Below are 17,690 nucleotides of genomic sequence, written 5' to 3' on the forward strand. Positions count from 1 at the left end.
AATCATGTTTCCTGTTTGAAACAAACAAAGAAAACTGGTAGCAGGTGCCCTACAGAAGAGCTTCACTACATCTCTTCTCTCTAGGGTGGGATGCCTGGTTCTTGCTCTTAGATCATGACAGGGAGGGACCGACCTGAGGTTGAAAATGTTGGGTGGATTGGGGTGGTGTCTTATGTCAAGTGGCCCACTCCCCAGCTCCAAGCAGAACCCGAGATACGTATTAGAATGCACCAGCAGGAGAGAGGACAAGTAAGATGGGAAGGCGGGGGAGAGAATCCAAGGCGTGCTAATGATTAGGTTGCTTCTCCAGTGAGTGACTGGGGCTCACTCCTGCTTGGCATGTCCATGAGACTGTGAAGAACATGGTTCAGAACTGATATACCCAAGAGGCAAGGAAATGGAGGCATTAATCTTCCAATTCTTGTTTCTTCTGGTCTGTAGGTTGTTCCTAGCAACCCTAGCACTTCAGACAACCCTGTGATGGACTGAGCTTGACAAAGAAAGTCTATGGGGGGTCCTAGGTGTTTGCAGGACATCTATGGAGAAGATGAGTGCCAAGGAGGTATTGGCGGGGTATGAGAGACTCCTTCACAGGCTGAGTGCATAAGAGGTGGGTCTGTGATGCTTTTATGTGATCTCCAAAGTTGGATTAGCCTGTCTTCTTACTAAGGTTGGCATGTGACTCAGGGAAAGGGCCGTGAAAGAGGACGAAGAGAGGAGACAAAAGAGGAATGGAAAGAGGGCAAAGGAAGGGGAGGGGAGGAAGAAGAAGCAATGTAAGATACAGGAAATTCCAAGTGGCTGCGGGCATTAGCAAAGTGTCTCCCTGCTCTAGGCCAGGTGCACTGTGAATATTGGCACTCATTTACATGATAATAAAATAGGGAGAGTGGGGGCGCCTGGGTGGCTCAGTGGTTAAGGCCTCTGCCTTCAGCTCAGGTCATGATCCCAGGGTCCTGGGATCGAGCCCCGCATCGGGCTCTCTGCTCAGCAGGGAGCCTGCCTCCTCCTCTCTCTCTCTCTCTGCCTGCCTCTCTGCCTACTTGTGATCTGTCAAATAAATAAAATAAAAAACCTTTAAAAAAGAAAATAAAGCTCGGGAATTTAAAGCTCGGTGTTTAAAAAAAATAAAATAAAATAGGGAGAGTGGACCAGAGAGAGTGAAGACCATGCCTGTGATAAGGGTAGTTGCGGCCCCTTAATAAGAACCTACAAGGCTGCTACTTGAACAGGACCAGGCCTCGTGTTGTTTTTTTCACATTGATTAATGTGATTTTCACAAGTAGACTGTGATGTGGGTATCATGGTCCTATTTTGCAGATGAGAACATCGAGGGACAGAGAAGTTAAGTGATCTATAAGCTACCACTTATTTCAGAACGAGCTCCAAAACTCACACTCTTTCTCCTATTATACACTCAGAATCGCTAAGAAGAAAACTGAACTTGGAGAAGGTCGAGCCCATCAGCGCAAGTATCTCTTGACTGTTACGCCTTTGACTTTGACACAAGGACATGGCCCATTTACTTAGGCCTAATGCATTGGGTTGGTAGCAGTTCCTGGATCACCACGGATGGAAACACTTCAAACAGAATGGGGGCTTCTTTGGCCCTTCTGGTACTGTGTTCTACCCCCCAAGTTCCTCACAGGTACTGTGTTCTACCCCCCCAAGTTCCTCACAGAGCCCAGCTCCCGGAGGATTGTAAACTCTGAGCATACCTGGTGATGTCATCCTTAGTGTGGAGACTGATGTTCTCAGAGAAGCAGACCCAGGAGCAGCAGGTGGTGACTGTACCTTATTGCTTTGGGGGCACCTACAATGATTCACTTTGAGAACTTGTAGGAATAACTGATGGCTTATGTCAGGTTCACTAGCAGAGCCTGAGCTAGGCTTCATCTAGAAGGCAGTTTGCTGGGATGGGAACAAGGTCTTGCCTGAGCATAAGACAGGCTTCTAAGCCAAAGGACATTTTGTCTACAGTTAGTAATAAGCCAGCTTGAACAATCAAAATTGTCTTGAAGCTGGATAATTGAGTCAAGTCAATACCTTTATGAAGATGGCTACATAAGTATCTGTATATGTAATAAGCAAAAGGCAACGGGAGTACATCTAAAGTGTTCTAAATGGGATCTGGACTTTTTGGACTCACTCATTCACACATTCATTCATTCATTCATTCATAAGGAACTCGGGAGGATGGAGGAGAGACTGGAGCACTCAGGAACCCAGAGAAGCTTGGCCATCAGGATTAGCTGGACTAACAACACCATGAAGGACTCCTAGGTAACTCAAACTATCAGATCCTGCCCATCTCATAGGGTGGCCCAGGGATGTCAGGAGAGCACAGAGTCCGTCCTTTTCCTAGGAAGAGAGTCAGAGTCTCAATGTCATACAGAGCAATAATGTGCTAGCTTTACTGCTCCAAGTGTCTGATACCTGGAAGAGATGTCCCCTCCCCACCCCAGAGAAAGTCCTATATCTGATCCATCCTAACACACACCCCAGGATCCCTGCTTAGCTTGCTTTATGTTTTCTTGTTTGGTTTCAGCTCCTTCAGGACAGGAGCCCTGCCTGCCTCAAAAAACATTTGGTGAATGAACAAATGAGCTCTGAGTATACACCTATGATAGTTATTAGGTTCTCTGCCCCAAATCCACACTTCCACAGTCTGTCTTCAGATGGCTGGCGGATGGGAAGCCTGTGCTCTCCATGGCAATAAAGACCTAGGACAGTTCCCTCATCCTCCAGATTCCCTCATGCCTTCCCGAGGTCTGTTCTTCCTCCGCCCCCCCCTGCTCTTGGTAATCACTGATTACTTTCAATCCTCAGAATTTTGCCTTCTCCAGAATGTCATATAAACTCATACAGAATGTAGTTCTTTGAGTTGTGCTTGTTTCGTTGAGCGTAATTTATGTAAGATTTATCCACGTTTGTGCAGAAGTCTGTCCCTTCTAGTTGCTAAGCAGTATTCCTTTTCAGAACTGCTAAGCAGTTCTTCCATTCACCAACTCAGGGACATTTGGATGGTTTCTTGTTTGGGGCAAATATGAATAAAGCAGAGGTAAACATTCATGGGCAGGTTTTTATGCAGACGTGTTTTCATTTGTCTTGGATAAGCACCTAGAAGGGGGATCTCTGCATCACGTGGTCTTTTTATATTTCACTTTATAGGAGAAATGGCCAAATTGTTTCCAAAGGGACTGAATCATACCAAAAATGTTCCAGTTGCTTCTCATCCTCATGAGTACTTGGTGTTGCCATTTTGGTTTATTTTTATTTTTTTAAATTTTAGTTTAAAATAGGCATAGAGTGATTTGGTACACTATTAAAGCATCTGGGTAGGCCTTGGAGCCTGGTAAGTTCCCTTGGAAGATTCCGTAGCATCATGGTTAAGAGTCTGGGCCCTGCAGCTAATTTTGGTATCTACCTTTGTGAACATGGGCCTCGGTTTCTTTGTCTGTAAAATGGGGAGAATAATGGGTTATCTACCTTGAAAGCTTGTTGGAAGAATGAGATATATGTAAAGTGTGGGTACAGAATAAGTAATGCCTAAATGTTAATTTTTTTCAAAGGTTTTTTATATATTCATTTGAGAGCAAGGGAGTGAGAGCAGGAGTGCACATGGGGAGGGGCAGACAGAGAGGGAGAATCAGGTTCCCCTGCTGTGCGGGGAGCCTGATGAAGGATCCCAGGACGGAAGGATCATGACCTGAGCCAAAGGCAGATGACTTAGCCAACTGAGACACCCAGGCGCCCCCAAAGTGTTATTATTATTGGTATTTTTCTCAGGGCTACACCCCTCTGCTTAGCAGCATGATGCCTACATTTGCATAAAAACAAGCCTGAGAGGTCACACATGTGGGGCTGCAAAGTACAAATCTTGAACCCTCTCCACTGACTCTTCCATCTCCCCAAATGCCTGCACCACAGCTCTCTTTGGAAGCCACTCTGAGTGGAAGGCAAAGCCCAGCCTCACTTTGCAAAAGCGCAATTTTAAAAGCAACATTTGAACTTCAGTGATTAAAGAAAGCATTTGAATTGTTATAGATTCCCATCTCTGTCCAAACAATATGCTATTAATAGGACCCAGCTTGTGATTTATACTGTTTCGCTTTGATCTGCGGTGCGGTGTGCATCACCAACATTTAGACAGAATTACTCTGCAATCACACGCACGGAGCTCAGACTTTCAGTAATTGCACAAAGAAAACCTCATTACCCTGCAATATGCACTTCAAAAACAAACATACAGCCTTTCCTCCCTCTAGTGGCACATTTAAAAAGCAACCTCGAGTATCACGGAGGCCAGTCTTGCCTATTAAAAGGGAAGGAGACAAATAGAGAGTTTACACAAGACTTGGGAGTTCATAGTATTTATTTATTATTGATCGTGGGGAAAAGTTTGCATCTTATTTATGCAAAACGATATTGCTGTTAAGATAGCAGGCTGGATCGTTGCCATAGGAGTTTTGTGATTTAGCCTCCCTTGGCACTTTATTTTTCACTAAAAAAGCCTGGTAAACTAGAAGTCTGCAAATGCTGGGTAGTCAGGGATTTTGATTCCCGGCTGCCTCTGGGGAGAATGAGAGACCCTCCCCACTCCCTTACCCTTTAAATTTTAATTAATTAATTAATTTACTTATCAGAGAGAGCAAGAAAAGAGCACAGCAGGGAGAGAAGCCGGCAGGCCTAGGGAGAAGCAGACTCCTTGCTGAGCAAGGAGCCGGATGCTGGACTCCATCTGAAGACCCTGGGATCATGACCTGAGCCGAAGACAGACGCTCAAGGGACTAAGCCACCCAGGAACCTTTAAATGTTTCTTGGCAACCGTTCTCCATCATGACGCCTGGTTGCAGCGGGATGAATAGTCTCACCCTCCCCCCCGCCCCCCAATTCAGGTCTACCTAGAGCCTCAGAATGGGACCTTATTAGGAAATAACGTCTTTTCAGAGTCAAGATGGGGTCATGCTGGATTAGGGTGAGCCCTAAATGCAGTAACTGGTGTCCCTGTAAGGGAAAGAGATCGCGCAAAGACACAGGCTCATAGGGCAGAAGTCCACGGGACCTTGTTAAAAGATAAACTGAGGCATATTACAAATTTGGAGAGTTTACTGGAGCAAAAATCAACTCGAGTCTAGCAGCATCAAACCGGAAAGAGGAGCACCCAGAGGACAGGATCCGGTGAGGGAAAGGCTTATGCAGAGAAGGCAAGGAAGCAGAGAAAAGAAGTTATTTGATTGGCTGTAGCTTAAAGCCCAGTTGCCTGTGATTGGTTACTCTTAGGTTTCCAATCCCTAACCGTGGGGCATTTACAGGCTGAGGTTTGGTTTGCTTCTATAGGCCACCCCCTTCTATAGGTAGGTATAGGCCCGCCCTCCCACCCCCCGCGACGGTAAGGCCACTTCAGGATAATGGCCTCCTTGTCTAATTAATTTGACAGTCCGCAAGTCAAGGAATGCCAAGGGTCGACAACAACCACCGGAAGCTAGGAGACGCATGGAATATGTTCTCTTTTCAAAGTCTCCAGAAGTTCCCAACCCCGCTGACACCTTTACTTTGGATCTCTGGGCTCCCAAACCGTGAAAAAATAAATTTCTGTATTAAGCCGCCCAGTTTGTGGTAATTTATTATCAGAGACATAGAAAAAATAACATACTTACTTTGATAGATGAGAACAAGGACTTTCTCCGGAATTACTGTTGTGTGCTTATTATATAATCCAGGCACATAGTGTTTTATATAAATTAACTGGTTTAATTCTTGCTATTATACTGAGATAGCAACTAGTATAATACCCATTACACAGATGAGTAAAACTGAGTTTCAGAGAAGTTAAATAACTTGACAAAGTCCACATAACTCGACATTATTTAGCTGTGACTATCACATTGCTTTCTCATACCTTACAAGTATCTGAGACTGTTATATCTTGTATCTATTTTACTGAGTGTTTGTTTTATTGAAGAATAAATCACATATAGTAAACTATGACAGTCTTTTGTGTACAGTATAATGGATGTTTCTACCTATATAGATTCCCATGGAGCCACCGTACAGATCAGCACCCCAGAAGTCTCTGCCACAACTCTTCACAGGTTATACGGTTTCAAGACTTGTAAAATATTAAACTATTTAAAGGGCACTTGGGTGGCTCAGTCAGTTATCCATCTGACTCTTGGTTTCAGCTCAGGTCATGATCTCATGGGTCTTGGAGATCAAGCCTCACATTGGGCTCCATGCTCAGCAGGAGACTTGCAGTGTGCTTTGTCTCAAATAAATAAATATATACATCTTTAAAAATATATTAAAATACTTTAAACATCATATAGTTTTTTTAGAGAACTTTCAAATATTACAAAACTATAAAAATAAAAAATTTCTCTCCCACATTACACCTTATTTCTATACCCAGAGTTGATCACTGTTGATGGGTGCAATGTATATCGTTCTAGAATTTTCTGTGTTCTGCTTCCACTTATGTCTGTGCCTACATTCTTGTATAAGCATGTTTTGTATATGTACATATGTGTATATGCACACATCTACACAAAAGCCCACATACACACTGTTCACATAGGTTTTCTAATATGGTATAATTTTATAAATCTATCCTGAGGCTTGTTATCTGTCAACTTAATAAAGAACCCTATCATTTAAAATTTTCAGCTCATACAGATCGACCTGGAAAGAGGAACACTTTGGCTGCCATTAGTCTTTGAAAGAAGTTTCTAAATGAAAATATCACAATGTAAGAAGGGAAGGTAGAGCAGACTTCCCAGTTTTGTCTACTCCGTTCCACCCCACCTACTTCTAACCTTGCTAGAGGTTGAAAGATAAAGCCTACATTTGCCGGACTCCATTGCCCCTGGGAGGAACCCAGTTATTTTCAGGAGACAGCTAGTATTCGAAGGCAACACGAAGATAGAGACTGTTTTCCTGCTTCTTTGTTCCCTCTTATGTGTCTGTACTGGAGTGTGGCCAAGGAGAGAGGGCAGGTTGCTGGCAGCCGTGATAGGGGAGGTCCCAGGCTATCAGAGAGCAGGCAGGAGAAACCTACTTACCAGGAGGGGTCACAGCCAAGGTGACACGTTCATGGAGCTAATGGTGTGGTGATGGCTTCCTGACCTCAGATCGTTACGGAGCCCATATGACCTGGGGCTGTGGGGAGCATCTATGGCTACCTGAACATGGCCCCGGCAGCAGCTCCTTAGGGAGGTCTGTTCCCAAGGTCCTTCTGGAAATTCAGCCTCAAGCCTTTCTGCCATCCTCCCAATGGCTTTGGGAGCACCTGCTTCCCTGTAGTAGATCCCCTTCTGTGTGAAATAGGGTGGCTTGGGCAACTGCAGTTGAAACGACTACTGAATCAGAAAAAGGGAGGAAGGACAAAGACCAAGAAGTTCTACTTGGAGACAACATCTCTGAATTATTCACACACATTAATCATACATTAAAAGAAATGAATCATTTCAATTCATTAATGGATAATGAAATGATTAATAACCAACAGAGGTTGCCTTGAAACATTTATATTTGTCTTTAATATTGCGTTAGAACTTAATATAGATGTTTCACGCTCTGGAAATTCACATTGCTGTTGGGAACTAAGGAAGCCATGCCGGGAATGCATGATGTCCTCTTCTCCTGCCCCTTCTCCTGTCCCTGGATGCAGGAGACCAAAGTCACCTCAGACTACGTTCTAAGCTCAGTGAGATTGTAGGTCAATTTCCAAAAAACGTGGTATAGCAGCATCGCAGGTGGCTCCCCAGCCAGTTCTGTCCTTTTGTCCCTTTATTTTATTTTCTATACATCTCTTCAATTTGAAAAAGGAGTCAGTCCGCACCAATGCTCCTGGCTTCTGGGAATATGCCAGACTCACCACCTGCCCTGCCTTCCACTCTGTTTCTTTCAGCCGTGGCCCCAGCAGAAAAGGGGAGGAGAATTTGTTAGACCAAATCTGAAGATACTGTGAAGTGGGTTCTCTGGGATATGTCAACACGTGTGACACCTAGAATGGCTTGAAGTGCTTTTGAAAGCCTCTTGAATCCATTTAAAGCTTCTGAGGCTTTTCATAAGAGTGTTTTTCTCCTGTCTTAAGGCATGTGACCAAAAACGATTTTCCAAAAGAGGAGCCTTATAAAGTTAATGGACTGTAACGACAACAGAGTTTCTCTGCATCAGTAGGCTACATGGGCAGAATTCGTTTCACTGTGAATCTCATTTCCAGAGAGGAAGAGAGAGAGAGAGAGCAAGAGCGAGGGAGGCAAGAGAGAGACCATAAACCTTCTCTAGCCGGGGTGCCATACTTTTAGCGATAGAATTTTTGAACACTCTGTTTTAGGTTCATGCTTTAAAATCAAAGTTAGACATATTTTGTGGCACTGGAGAGAAGAAACCCATCTTCTTACTGCATGGCACTCAGTGTCATGTCTGAAGCCTAGGCTCTATGAATCTTCTTTCCCTCCTGGTTAATGCCTGAAGCTCAGGATTGATTCCCCCTGGGTTTTGTCCCCACCGTTGCCATTTGGCCTTGTGGACCCTGTCCGAGACTGGGTCTCAGCCCTCCTCTTTGCTGTCCCTGAAGACAGGAATGTAGATCTTTTAGTGGTTTTACTACTAATCTCGCAATAGAGAGACAAAATAACCGGAAAGGTTGTCTTTGGCACCTTGGTCTCTGAGCTTCAGACTCTGACCTTGTCATTGACATGCTAATGAGAATAGAAGCAGCCTGACCAGTGAATTTGGAACTCCCCAACTACCCTCACTCTTTGTATGTGGGGACTGAAAGGTAGACTCCACCTGGTTCTATTCTATAAAGACCCTCTTATGCCAAGTCACCAAAACTGGACTTAATACCTGACTGCAATTTTAACCTCTTCCAGAAATGTAGTCTTAACTGGTCAGTCAGGAATCTTCTGGTCAGCACCAATAAGGTAATCTGCCACATGGGCCCTCTCCAAGCCCCAAAGGAAGATAAGGTGATCTGTCTTATAACCCCCTGATCTTCTCCCTAGGAGAAGCTGACCTTGCCGTTTCTTTTCTTCTGCTAATAGCTTCCTTGTCCCTCTCACCTTGCATTTTGTACAACTCTTTGGAAGATCTCTCTACTTGCTAAAAAAGATGCTGACTGATTCCTAAATCATTGAATAATGCCAGTTAGATCCTTAAACTCACTCAGTTGGGGGCACTTGGGTGGCTCAGTCAGTTAAGCTTCTCTGCCTTCAACTCAGGTCATGATCCCAGATCCTGGGACCAGTCCTGGGATGGAGCCTCATGTCCGGCTCTCCACTCGGCGGGGAGCCTGCTTCTCCCTTTCCCTCTGCCTGCCACTCCACCTGCTTGTGCTCTCTGTCAAACAAATAAATAAAATCTTAAGGAAAATTAAAAATTAAAAAAAAAAACTGAGTTGACATTTTTTTTTTAAGATTTTATTTATTTATTTGACAGAGAGAGATCACAAGTAGGCAGAGAGGCAGGCAGAGAGAGAGAGGAGGAAGCAGGCTCCCTGCTGAGCAGAGAGCCCGATGCGGGACTCGATCCCAGGACCCTGAGATCATGACCCGAGCAGAAGGCAGCGGCTTAACCCACTGAGCCACCCAGGCGCCCCTGAGTTGACATTTTTTAACGAGTCTTAGCACCTTTAGTCATGACAGGTACCAAATATTCCAAGTCACTGCCTCTGTTTTGTATCAGAAATGCATTCCCTTTTATTTACTATCTCTTGACCAGAATATTTAAAATAAGGCCAATAATTTAGTGCAGGGATTGGCAAACTACCACTCCTAAGCTGAATTTGGTCACAACCTGCTTTTGTACAATCCTCAAACTAATGTGTGTGTGCGTGTGTATACCTAACATATATACACTTAGTATATAATAGACACGCCTAAGAGATACCATCTCTTTTGCCACCTCCAATAATTTGGTTTGGATATTTGGAATACCCTCTTTAGCTGTATTTGGGCTTGGCTTGCATGTGATCAATGATGGATTAGTGATGCTGAGCCCAGTTTCGTCCCTGGAAAGGGCCCTATCAGGTTGACTGACTCAACCTGCTAGACTCTGCCATGTGCAGAGTGAATGATCAGACAAGACCTCCCATCTCCCTTGGCTCTGCGGCTCGGCCTCCCTGCAATGCTTGCAATCAGCCTTCTAACAATTGCTCTGACTCTCCATCTACCTTCATCCTGGGAAACAGTGTCTTGGATGGAGAACTTGAGTACTCTGAATAGTGAAAAGGCATCTCTTCTCTTGCACATTAGTAAGCTGGCATCTTTCTAACACACATTTGATGGGTTGAGTCTGTCAGCGGACATGGAAAATGAACAAGTAGAATTCTGGATGTCTAAACGTGATGACCAGACTATAAGCCCACATTGTCCACACCAAAGACAGAAAACTTGTCAGGCAGAGTGGAGAAGGGAAAGGGGAACATGGTTGGGGGGGAAGGGGGACAGGGGAGTGTGGGGTTAGGGGTAGTTCCTGCCTGGGCAACCAGCCTATAGACCCACCAGCCTCACTTGCCTCTCCTCCCCCCATGGCTTGGTCATCCTTGGACTCAGGACAGGGCTCTGTGAGCTGACACAGGTCAAAATCCAGTTAGCTGCTGGGGGGAGGTTTTCTGATGCTCTCCTGAGACATTGTCCTCTGTTGCCCTGCTGCCCCAGCCTCACTGGTGGGCTGTACAGACTGGAAGACGGATGAATTCACTGGACTGCAGGGAGCGCTGGCCTCCTGGAGGACATCGAGTTGGCTCCCCACTTCCCTTAGTAATAACTGAATGTCAGGATAATAAATAAAGGGCAGGGAGAATGAACCACAGTCTCACTTTCAGCAATTGAGGAAGAACTTTATGGAAGAAGGAAGGATGAAGATTTTAAAATTTCAAGGTTTCAAAGTTTTAAGTAAGTCTGGTGTCCACTCTTCTCAACAGTTTGGAGAGCAATTTGACAACTAAAGAAAACGTGAGTACAGCCTAATTTCTTAACTCCAGTGGCTAAAAATTCTCTTTATGGGAACTGATGTATGTGGAGAGCCATGAAATAGATGCAAGGAGTCACGTATGCGGAGGTGCCCGGGGATTGAGGAAGCGAGACTGATTGGCTGGCTGCAAGCATGGGTGAGCCCGTGCTCACAGCGTGATCAGGGAGAGGGGAGTGGACTAGATCGGTGATTGGCCGAGGTAAAGGATATAAAGCGGACAGAGAGAGAACTAATAAAGAAGCTTGCCACCCATCACGTTTGCGGGTTGTTCTTGCCGGCGAGAGTGACAGATGTAGACCCTTCCAAGGACAGACCTCCGTGACTGACCGTGGGGGAACAAGTAAGAATTCTGAGACAGAGGTTGGATCACCTGCTTAAATACTTATTAACCATTATCATTCTAAGTAAATCACCTTGAGTTGTCCATAAATACTAAAATATTTGTCCTACCCACATTACCATATGGGACTTAAGTTAATTTGATTTTCCTATCATCCATCTCCCTCCAGATATAATATCTTTTTTTTTTTTTTTTTTTTTTTAAGGAAAATCACCCCTCCCCAACTCCTGGCCCATTGATTTAGGTGAAAATGACCCCTCCTCACCCCTGGCCTTAACCACCTTGGTGGTCAGATGACCCAGTACTGGCCAGTCATTGTGTTCTATGGATCTTCCAAGTGCAGGAAGAATTTCTCTTCTACCCTCTTAGGGTCTCTGGCTGGGTCTGAAAAGGAAACTGTCAAAGATTAACAAAAGAAAAGCATACACATTTTATTTTAAATCTTTATGTCTACTTGGGAGCTGAGAATGAAGACCCGAAGAAGTGACCAGAGCAGGAAGCTTTTATACCTCCTAGCTGAAGAAATAAATCTGGGAAGAATTGACAAGACAGAGGGATTTGGGCTGGGGCAATAAATGGGGAAGAAGTGACTATGGAGATAAGGGTGAATTTAACAAGTTTGTTTGCAGATTGCTCTGGTGCCCCAATGGGCTGATAAGAGTCTGTCTCTAGTAAAAGCAGAATTTATTTCAGGCTTTGAGGCTGAAAGGGGAAGGTTTTTCTGTGTTTACTGCTTCCTAATTGCCTTCAGCTCAAAATAATTTTTAGGTCAAAGAGGCGTATTTTGAGGTGACGTATTTTGGTTTCCTTCAAAATTAGTCCATCAATGGGAAAATGACCTGAGGTGAGCCCAATTATTTAATTCTGGGACTCTCCTTGCTCCACTCAGAAATGAGAAGCCCTATGGTATTAACAACTTTAAAAAGGATGTAAGCCCAAAGATGCTGTGGTCAACCTGCGAATTACGTCAGTATAGAGAAATGCCAAAATGTGCCATGAAGAAAAGGAGGGTTCAGCCATAATGATGGTATTTGAGCTCCCGAAGCCGGCCATATCTTTGGGAAAATTAATACAGGGAAACCTCACTACAATGGAGGAGGTAAGCCAGAAGGGGGAGCTCTCACTCCCAGCCATTTAACATCAATTACAAACCAGGACAGGAAGAGAGGTCTTGCATTCTCCACTGGAAGTCTTCACCTTACTCCCCCAGCAGGAGGAAGAAAGATTTTCCCTTGCCTGGCAACACATTGAGCTCTCAGTTTAGCCAGTTATACTATTTGCTTATAACTCCTGTCCCCCACTCCCCAACTCCCTCCTTTCCTCTATAGGCTTGCCTATAGTTTTGCCAAAGCTTGCTTGTCCCAAGTTTCAATTCTCTGCTATTTTGGAATAAACCCATTTTGCTGGTAAAATAACTGCCCGTTTCATTTTATTTATTTTTTTTAAAAGATTTTCTTTGTTTATTTGACACAAAGAGAGAGAGAGAGAGAGAGCACAAGCAGGGTGAGCAGCAGGCAGAGGGAGAGGGAGAAGCAGCGTCCCCACTGAGCAGGAAGCCCAATGTGGGGCTCCATGCCAGGACCCTAGGATCATGACCTGAGCCGACGGCAGCGGCTTTAACCCACTGAGCCACCCAGGTGCCCCTGGCTGTTTTATTTTTATGGTTAACACCTGCTATCAGACTTTTCTGTCCTGGGAGTCAACAAGTTCCTTTCTGTTTAATCCCCTTTGAGATTGAGGACTTTTATCAATAAACAAGACTACAGTCCAGAGGTTATGTCCACTTCAACTTCTGATTTTATCTCTAAGGTATCTATTATTCATCCTCTGCCACCCCCATCAGAGTCCCATTCACTATTAACGCTCTCCCACGGTCTGCTCTTCAAGAGCAGCTAGTGATCTTTGCTTTTGCTAGTTTTTGCTTCCTTTTTCAAGTTCTCACTTTGAAATAATACAAGATTTACAAAATGTGGGCAAAAGAATTTCTGCACACTTTTGTCACGACTTCTCCAAACATGGACCTCTCAATACATCACAGATGAAGAGCAACTACCAGGAAATTAACCCTGAAACAACACTACTAACCTGCAGACCTTATTCGAATGCCACCATCTGTTCACTGATGTCCTGTTCTTGGACCAAGTTCAAATGCAGGATCACATGTTACATTTAGCTGTCTGAAATGGCTGAAGTCAGTATTTGGCCCTGGAGCTATAGGGCCCTAGTTGTAGCGGGAAGCTTTGAAAACATGTCAGTTAATGTCATGTTTCTGATTCAAACCTCTTCCTCTTCCTGTCCTCCTGCTGTTCAGTGTTCCACCTCACTAAGAGAAAAAGTTTGAGTCCTGTATTATTCAAGGTTTTCTAGAGAAGCCAAACCACAGGGCCAGCAGGGGAGAGAGAGAGAGAGGTTTATTTTAAGGAATTGGCTCATGTGATTATAGAGGCTGGCAACTTCAAAATCTACAGGGTGGGCCATCAGGCTGGAGACCTAGGGAAGAGCTGTTATAGCAGTTCAAGTCCAAAGGCCATTTGCTGGCACAGCTCCCCCATGCTCAGGGAAGTCAGTCTTTTGCTCTATTTAAGCCTTCAACTAACTGAATGAGAATCGCCTCCATTGTGAGCAGCAATCCATTTTACACAAAATCCAGCAATTTAAATGTAAATCTTATCCAGAATGTTACCCATAGAAACATCCAGAATAATGTTTGACCAAACATCTGGGCACTGTGGCCCAGGCAAGTTGATGTATAAAGTTAACCATCACAAGTCCTTATCAAAGCCAGAAAGCCCCCTGTGATCAAGCCTCACTCTCCAACCTTGCTTTGACCCATGACCTGCTTCATAATTGTGCTTAGTCTAGACCGCTGGTTGTCAAACTTTCCCCTGCAGCAGAGTCACCTGCAGCAGAGTTTTGAATGCAGATTCCTGGGCCCTGGAATTTCTGATTCAGTAGGTTTGAGATAGAACCCCAAAACTTGTAAGTCTAAAAATGTCCTAGGTTGTAAGGACCCCAGTTCTAGGCATACTGATCTTTTTGACATTTCTAATAAGCATTCTTGCCATCCAGGGCCTTTGTACTGGATGCTCTTTCTGCCAAGAAAACTCTTTCCCTGGGTATTTGCATCCAATTGGATATTGATAAATACTTAATAACAGACTCTGGGGAAAAAAATAAAAAGTCTTGATCCATAGCACTTACTGATCTGTGGTGTACAAATTCACTGTGGCTAATTTTACGCTCCCAGCATGATGTCTGAAAATGGAGTTGAGAAGATATGTGCCCCATCAATACTTGGGAGCCAAGATGAGCTGGCTTAGTGCACCAGGGTTTGGGTGACTTCTTCATGTCTCGGCTCAACATCACCTCCTCTGAAAGGACTTCCCTGATCACCAGGTGAAAGGATACAACCACGCCCCAGTCATTCTTCTTGTCTTATTTTGGTTCATTGCATTTATTTCCACCTATGATGGATTTCTATTTCTAAGTTTTCATTGTCCCGTACAGAGTCAAAATCTTTAAGAAGGCAGAACTTTGTTTCATCCCATGTTGCATCCCCAGGGTGTAGAAGGACGCCTCGAACAGAATAGGTGATCCATAACTACCTGCTGAAAGTATGACTAAGTGAATGAATGAATGAATTATTGCATATGTGTGCTCATGGTCTTTTTCCCCCACCACTCCCTACTGGAAGGTAATTCCAAGAGGTCCAGGACTTCCTCTAGTTTTATTCACCATGCGTCCTCATCCATATGCGGCAAACACAAAATAAATAGCCCACCAAGTTGTGGTGAGCATAACTGGGAACTGAGAAATTTTGATATAAATGTAAAAGGAATTTTACACGTATCTGGTCTCTAAACATGTATAAAGAAAAGTTCTGGCTCCATTGGGGGAAAGTAGAGACGGATAAGAACCTGAAACAACTCCCCTATTTAGAATCCCATTAATCCTGAGAAGAAATGAATAATTTGAATCTTTGTCTCAAGGTCTGCTCCTGGGAGAACCCAAGGAAGCACAGGGCTTAGGACTTTATGATTACCTATTTTGGTGGCTGATTTTGAGGCGCTTACAGTTGGGGAAGCTCAAACATTCACACAAGTTTTGAGAGCACAAAATTGACAAGGATAAATTCCTCCAAAGATGTTCTTGTAGAGACTATCTCGAGGGAAACCTAATCCAGGAGGACAGAAGTTCACAAAGTGTTCCCAGGATCAAAAGCAGATATCCAGTTCCTTCTATCCCTGCATGAGTTGCCTTGTCAGAAGATGTCCCTGAAGGCAGAGCTGTGCAAGGAACCTGGTAGGTGTCAGCCCAAGAAATATGGGCATCTCATTTGCATATCTTTTAGTGACCTTCTGGAATGACAGCCAAGCCACCAACGCTTCCGTGTTTGCAAATGATAGAGATCTCATTTCTGGGGACGGCGGGATTGATGTGGCAGCTGCAGTGCCATTAGACCTGGAAGATGCTCTGTTCTCATTACTGTCTCCTGGCAACATAGTACCAGATGCCGCCATGAATATTAATGATCCTCTTTCACGTAACCTTTCGTTTCTTCCTCCAGCATCTCGGGGCTGCAGCCAGGGATCGCTGTTATCTGCTTCTGCAGTCTCCATCTCAACAAATCTTTTCTTCTTCCTTTCCTATTTGAGAAAAGAATTATTAATGAGATTTTTATCTAAGGAGAGGGTTTCTGCCTCTCTATGGCGATGCTCACTTGCCAAGCCATATCCCATTTTCTAAGAAAGATAATGGCACCCCCATTCTGCAGGAGCTTGTCTGTGATCGCTTTCACTGACTTTATCAGCTGGGTGGAATATTTAATTTGTCTAATATCTTGCTTCTCTGGGTGGAGTTTAGAAATAAACATGGAAAAAATCAACGGGGAATGGGGGAGAGGGGAGAAAATCAAATAGTACTAAAATCTCAATGAGTTTCACCATTCTTACCAGCTCCTGCAACTTCAGAGCTGTCAGAATGTGTGAAATAGCTGTGGTCACTCCAGGCTCCCCCGTCTGATGTCCTTTGGTTTTTCGTGCTAAGAGACAAACCCTTGAAAAGGTGAGGCATCTCGGACTGCTGTTAAGTGGGCTGTCCCGTGCCTTTAGCTCTTCGCTTTGTTTCTTGAAACCTGTAAGTCTCTGGCCAGAGGAAGTCCTTGAGGGTGATCCAAGGCACTGCAGAGAGTAAAATCTTCTCTTTTCCTTCCTTCCTCTAATATTGAGTGTGAGGTGTAATTAGTGGTTTTAGAACACAAATTTTAGAGGGATTGAGGCCAGTAAGTAACTCCTGGTTCTGTTATTTATTAGTTACTGAACCCTGAGCAGTATTGCTCCATCTCACTCAGCCTTTGTCATATCTGTAGATGGAGCTAAAAGCACCAACCTCCCCAGGTTGTAAGTTAAATGACATAAGATTAAATGACATAAGATCTGTGAGATCTCTGTGCCTAGCGATAGTAAAGATTCAATAACTGGTAGCCTGGTGCAGTAGATTGTTTTAAAAATGGCGCCTAAGGCAACATGGCGCCCAGTATTAACACCACTCAAAAGGAGGCTGGAGTTGGTCATGTGACTTGCTTTCACCAATGAGATGTCAGCTAATGGGAGGACAGTAGTGGCTTGATAAGTGCACGTGCACTGGTTCTTCCCTCAGGGAATCTTGCCATGACCATATGAGGAAGCCCAGTCTCGGCCCCTGGAGAATGAAGGACCCCATGGAGAGAAAGGCCCAGCCAACCCTGAAGCCGAAAGCAGCTGCATGAATGAGCCCAAGTTCAGTGCAGAAAAACCACAAAGACAGCCATGGGATGTTGAGATAATTTGAGATAAATTGCTAATTTTGGAATCATTTGTTATGCAGCAAAGGCTAATTGATGCACCTTATGGCTGTTTGTTTGTTTGTTTTCATAACTGTTGTTTACACAAATAATTTCATGAGGTGGGTGTTACTATCTTCCACTCTAGTGATGATGAAGTGAAGGTTCTAGGCCATCAGGTAGGTGCCACCTTAATTGTCCAGATCCTTAAGCTAGCGGCTGAGGTAGAAGCATATTTAAGCACTGCTCCCAGGTGAGAAAAAGTCTTTTCACCCAGATGGAATCTTATGTAAGATTTCTTGGTATTTGTTAGTTTTCCTAACATACGGTCAAGAAAGCATGACTGAGCTAGAAATTAGTTTATAATCCAAACCAGCTCTCCTCTCCTGCCCTAACGAAGGAAGCTGGCAACAGTTGCACATCTGACATTGCTAATCCCTGCTGATGGCTTTGCACGTGCTCTGGTGTCACCTCCTAGCTTGACAGAGAAATGGAAGCTTCTGGAATCTGAAAGCATAGAGGCAAAGCAACAGCTTAGATAACAGGGCA

The sequence above is a fragment of the Mustela lutreola genome, chromosome 9, assembly GCF_030435805.1.
Source record: "Mustela lutreola isolate mMusLut2 chromosome 9, mMusLut2.pri, whole genome shotgun sequence".
NCBI classification, from domain to species: domain Eukaryota; kingdom Metazoa; phylum Chordata; class Mammalia; order Carnivora; family Mustelidae; genus Mustela; species Mustela lutreola.